Genomic DNA, 6,687 nt, shown 5'->3' with positions numbered 1-6,687 from the left:
ACCAGGGGTTGCAAATGAACTGAACGAACATGAATAAAATCTTGTTTATGCTTGTTTGTTAAGAAAATAATGTGTTTAAAAACGGTTCATTAAGAAAGTAAATGTGTTTATGAACGGTTCACGGACACAAATAAACTCGGCGGAGCCTAGCGATTGATATCAATGTATTCATCAATGTGAATATTAATTAGAACAAGGCATAAACAATGTAAATGAAGGTTTGTGAACACATTACCTAACGTTGATGAACACAATTGAACGAACGGGGGCTTTGTTATTGTTTCTTTGTTTATATAATCAAACGAAATTTCTAGTTCATGTTCGTTCATTTATTAAACGAATGAACATAGACGAACTTCCTATCAAATGATTCAGAAATTGTTTGTTGAACGTTTGATTGTTTATGACTCTAGTGCCAGATGGTGGTGCAAAAAATGGTGCTAAAACTAAAGAAAAAATATATATGTCTACAAACACGTTCAAAAAATGAACTTGAAACTTGAAAAACTTAGTACTGATATCTGGGATATCAATACATGATTAATGGCAGGGGCAGATCTTAAGGTGTGCCATGTGAACGCCCGACGGGGTATGTTTTTTTCATGAACACATTTTTTTAAAAAATTTCCGATGTTATATATGTAAAATACCCGAATGTTTATAATCTTCAAACACCTTTTAGACCAACTTTTCTTAGTCAATATCAAAGTTGCAAAAGTCGCTAAGCGGACCCTAGACGGCCGACTGGGGATTTGGGTGTACTCGGAGTACTCGGGGAGTACTCGGAGAGTACTCAGACATGGTAAATATAAAGAAAAATATATTTTAGATATTATATATATATGTTAAATATCATAAATTTACTAATATTTATAACGAAATAGGTAAATATCAATATAAATAAGAGAAATACATTCTTAAATAATGAATTATTCTAAAAATTGTTGGTCATTAAGTAAAAAAAATGATATTTATTATTTAATATTAAATAAATAGGAGTTTTGTTTTATTTTTTTAAGCCAAAATCGTCCAAGTACACTGACTAGATGCGATTCTGACTGAGGTTGACCATTTTTAACCAATTCTTAGTAACTAGGCGGAATTAAAGAAACTCGCATCGGCGACAAACCTTGTAGCGAGTACTCGGGGAGTACTCGGCCTTGGAAACCTACATTTACAACGTTAATTGGTCAATATAAATACTTTTAATTAGTCAATATAAATTTAATAAATAAATAAAAGAAATGAATAAGAGGGATAACAACAAAGCCGGCTTCGAACACCAACGGTCACAGTGCATCTGTAGAAAGGAGTTTTTCAAAATTATAGTTAAATGAAATCTTACTTACGATCCACAATGCCGCAAGAAAGATTTATCGGGTTGGCGATAATAGCTATCGAGAACGGAACATTTGAGAGCGTAAACTGCGAAGAGTTGATTCACCAATTTGCTATCAAGAATACTATGAATGCTTCACAAATCCTCAATTAGCCATTAGCCTATTCATTGTTATAAACTCATTCTAATAACATGATTTTACTAATTGTTATGTTTATTGCTATATCTTTAATCGGCGTATTATTTTTTTTTATTTTTTAATAATAATGAATCTATTCTATATTTATATAACACAAATGAGTTACATCTGGATAATGGGTAAGCGTGCAACAAGTTGCGCCGCTATCCCCTTTTGAATAGCAAAGCTTATTCTACTAAATATAAATCCTTGGTTCCTCGGGCTCTGCGAGTCACTGTGGACCACCTTCTGCAACCGCTCCAAGAAGCGAACCGCCTCGGGAGCTAGGGATCCAAAAGTGTCGAAGGCAAATGGAATGAACATGTGTTGATTCTCCAAACACGCTGTCTCTTGCTTAGCAACCTTCCTAGATTCCGCTCTCAAAACCGCCTGTCCCGGTACGAAGCCACTATTTTTTTTGTACGTTAAGGTTTAAGGGACATATTTTTTTCCGCACGGACAAGGCATGTGAATTATCAGAGCCGACACTGATTAGTGGGTATGAAATAAGCTTTAAAATAATTTTAAGGTATTATCATAGTTTTAAACTTGCAATGGGTTTCTGACTGACTACTTTCTAAAACAAAAGAGAAAAAAAGAACACATATTTTACCCAAAGTTTAAAACTTGTTACGGCTAATTTATTAAATTTATGTAATAACTTTACATGAAAAATATGTATAGCACCTAATTTATCGTTATACTTTCAATAATAAACTATTTTACTTCATTAAAACTTTAAATTAATAACTAGCACTTAAAATACTTTGTAAGATATTAATAACTCAAATTATATATTACTCATAAGCGATAATAACTTACACAGTTAATATGATCAATATAAAATCCAGCATTTTACTCTAACGAGAAAATAACACCGTACGTTCCCAATAAATATATTTATTCAGGCCAAAATGTTATTAATAGTTTTGAAAAATCGTAAATAAAAGTTAATTTGGATTATTAAATATTATAATTTAACAGAAAACGTAGAAGTTTAAAATATCTAATGGACCGGTAGACAAATTAATGTTTTGGAATAACGGATAGGTGTGAACCGGAGCGAGGTTGACTCTTCGTCTCGGCGAATTAATTCAATTATGGGCCCAAGTCATCATACACGGTTTCTTTCTTTTGAATCGGTCTTCTTTGGAAACTTATTATGGAGAATGTTTGGAGAGTCAACAAATTTACTTTTTTGGATTATAAATTTATTTTGTTATTATATATAATGGTTATTTCTATAATATACAGCCCAAAAATAAGATATGTAACGACTGGTTGCCGGTCAAACATTACAACACCTTGTTTTCCTACGTATTTGAATTGTCAATCACTCAATCCTTTTGAAGTGATTTAGACAAGAAAGGAAAAAATCACACACTTTTGTTGAGTTTACAACTTTACATGTAATTTGACTAGTTTCTAAGAATTTATGTTGTTACTATTAGATGTCTTTCGTTACAATAAAAAAAGGGTAGAAATATTTTTCGATCTTTACGAAAAATGCAAAGTGAACTGCTAAATAACTAATTAACTACGATTTACTGACTAAACCTGTTGGTTTTACTGATTTAGTGCTTTGGCGTTCCGTTACGATGGTTTGGTGGTTCCTTTTTAGTGGTCTATTGATTTGAACTAATTTTTTTTTCGAAACTAAATGATGTAGAGTGAGCAAAGAAAGAGCTAGGACAACAAGAATATAGAGCAAAAGCAATAGAAACCATTAAGTACTACACAGAATCTTTGTGGAGAAACCCAAAAGGTGCAAGGGTTACTGCCTTCTTCTATCTTATAGTTTATTCTACCTATACTAATAAACAAAAATAATGAGATGATGCATCCTAACCACATTCAAAAATAGCTTTAATTTTCTTCTCATTTTCTAATCTCCACTCTTCTTAATCCAAGCTATTCATAGATCATGGGTTTAATTGGGGGGGGGGGGGGGTTCCCAAATTAAGCGTTTATGAATACATTTTTCAGGTTTTAGTTGTCATTTCCAACAAATTCCCAAAATAGGTACTATAAACTAGTCGTGATGAATAGTTTATGATTACATACGAGTAGTTTGTATAGCCAATTAAAACTTGCCATATGTCCATAAACTAACCGTAACGACTAGTTTCACTAATCATATACTCGTGACGGTTAAATAAGTTTCAAGCCTCGTAATCAACGCCCACAAGTAAATAAGAAATAATTTAGTCGCGACGAGTATATTTTAAAACTTTACTTGACACGAGTAGTTTATCGAACTAACCACGACCATACTTTGTTTACCAAATACATCGAACCTAGTAGTTTTACAAAATACTAACCGGAACGGGTAGTTTAAAAGGTCGACTAGACGTTAAGAGTAAATTTTGGTCAACGACTAGTTTACATTCACCATACGAGTATTTTATTAGTAATTAACTCGTCTCGATAAATTTAGTTGGTAAACATTACGAATTCGAGTAGTTTATATATATAACTCGTCGTGACTATTTTACCTTGTTTACATTCCCGATACGAGTATTTTATTAGTAACTAACTCGTCCTAATAAGTTGACCTGATTTACATTACCCATATGAGTAGTTTATATGTAGTTAACTCTTCGTGACTAATATCATGCTATAAACTAGTCACGTCTATATATTAAGTTGTATATTACTCATTTAATTTACTATAATCCTTTACCAGTTAACTTTCCAACCAAACCATTACCATTGAAAAAAATAAACAAAGGTTTAAAATGTCTAGGTTGTCAAATGAATTGTCAGAATCACTTCGCCACCGACGTAACGACGGAATGGTTATTTGTTCTTGTGGTTCTGTTACAATGATTCACACTTCTTGGACCGAAGCAAATCCTGACAGAAGATTTTACTGCTGCACAAGTGTGAGTTTTTTTTGGTTATTCATTTTTATTAATTTTGATGTCACAATACATTGTTCGGAGGCATCTAGATGTGGTTTCGTATGTTAGATCGATACCTCATTGTGCCAAATTGCTCATGATATCATTCCAAGTCTTTTGAGATCCATCAATAAACATGAAGCCATGGCTAGAACAGACGAAATTCAAAGCAAAAGATTGAAGATGTGTTTAGTTTTGAGTTTGATGTTTTTTGTGTTGCATTTAATTTCAAATTGACCTAAGTTATAAAGGTCATCATTGTGTTTATGCTCTACTAAAAGCTATGTAAATGGACTTTGGTTGTTGTAACATTCGTTATTTTTCAAACCCGAATTTTGACCCGTTTGAATTTTTATTAACCAGACGTTTGTTTATTTATTAAAACCAATAAGTAATTAGTTTGGTTGGTCATTTATCATTTATTTAAATTACACCACTCGTATATGTGCCTTTTATTTAATAAAATATTAGAACTATCCAACTTGTACAAAAATCACCATTTTTTTCATGTTCTATCTTAACTTGTTAACCATCCAAACCCAAAGGATCATTATGAAATTATTAAAATATTATTTTTAAATTCATCTTCTTATTCCCCCCATCATCACCATCGAGCTATACCCCCCCTTTGCTTGTTCCTCAATCTTCGGCGTAATTGATCATTAGCAAATCAATGCTTGATCCTAAACGCGTTCCACCGACACCCTAATTGTGGTAAACATCAACTAATTGACAGCTAATTACTTCCTTAACAAACCGCGGATCAAACCGACTCTAAAACACTATATATACTCAGCCATAATGCAATTAAATTACACCACATACTCCTCACCATATAACAACTCTAAGCCCTAAACTAATTTCAGCAAACGAAGTCACCAAGGTCGGTTTTGATAAGGAATTTGAGCCACAAACCCTAGCTCTTCGACCTAAACCCATTCATCACCTATTACGGTAACTAAAACATGCATTTCATTCGTTTTTAGCTAAGGAACGTTAACCCTAAACAAATTTTAATCACCATCGCCGCATTGTTGATCAATTGGAGCGAAATGGATTTAGGGTTTCTCCTTTGAGCTGGGTTTTGTATTTGGCCGCCTGTTCTTATTAGTTTTCTGTTAATATCTGTAAGGCCCCGTCACCGGTGCCTCACATTTGGACGTTGGATTTACTCATTCACATAGTTCTAGTCATCAGAGTTAATAAAAACATTCGCGGAATATAAAAACTTTCATAAAACATTTCATAACAAACCATAACTTGTCTTAAAACATATCGTTTCTCAAAATAAACAAAGTATTCAACTTAAACGTCTTGAGCCTTCCGATGCCAGCCTCTTATTCAATGCCACGTGCCTCTCTCAAGTGAGCCGCCTCATCCTACTCACCTGCGTGCATACTAAAAGTCAGCTACGCTGAGTGAGTTCTAGTTAATCACTTCACATACGATACATTCATATTTACTTACATACTTACATTCGTTCTTTCATATCATTATCTCATACTTACTTACCTTCATTTCTTACATTTTAAAGAGCATTACGCCCTACTTTCCTCGAGTATTATTAGGGCTCGGTCCCTCCTTCCTCGAGTATTATTAGGGCTCGGTCCCTCCTTCCTCGAGTATTATTAGGGCTCGGTCCCTCTTACCTCGAGTATTATTAGGGCTCGGTCCCTTTTCTCGATTATTAGTAGGGTTCGATTCCCTTTTTCTTACCATACAACCATACATCATACCTCGAGTATTATTAGGGCTCGGTCCCTTTTCTCGAATATTAGTAGGGTTCGATTCCCTTTTCTTACTATACAAACATACATCCTTTACATTCATTTATATATACTACATAACATATCGTCATTTAACATAACCTTTTATCTTGGCGATACATGCAATATTCGAAGATCGTTCACGTACCGACAAGTCATCATTCGTACTATTCACATAATCACATAAGGCATACATTTATCACTTAGTATAAATGTATTAACAAACACATCGAGTATGCACGCAGCCCCGAAAACATAACAAGGAAATGGGGCTAGAAACTCACCTGGATTCGATTGCGTTCGCCGTTTATTGTAATTCCTTTCTTTAACTGAGCACGGCTAACTGTTAAATATATATTTTTATTAATTAACCGCATTATTACTTAAGTGGTTATTTAATTAACCCAACAATTATCTAAATGTGCTTGGTTTTGCTTAGATTCCTACCTAGATTGGGTTTACTAATCTTAACAGATGGGCCCAACAAGTCAAACCCAAGTT

The sequence above is a fragment of the Bidens hawaiensis genome, unplaced genomic scaffold (genome assembly GCF_021521415.1).
Source record: "Bidens hawaiensis isolate Kalapana, Puna unplaced genomic scaffold, B.hawaiensis_p1.1 tig00007038_1, whole genome shotgun sequence".
Classification (NCBI taxonomy): Eukaryota; Viridiplantae; Streptophyta; class Magnoliopsida; order Asterales; family Asteraceae; genus Bidens; species Bidens hawaiensis.
The sequence above is the reverse complement of the archived record's forward strand: the minus strand, read 5'-3'. Positions refer to the sequence as shown.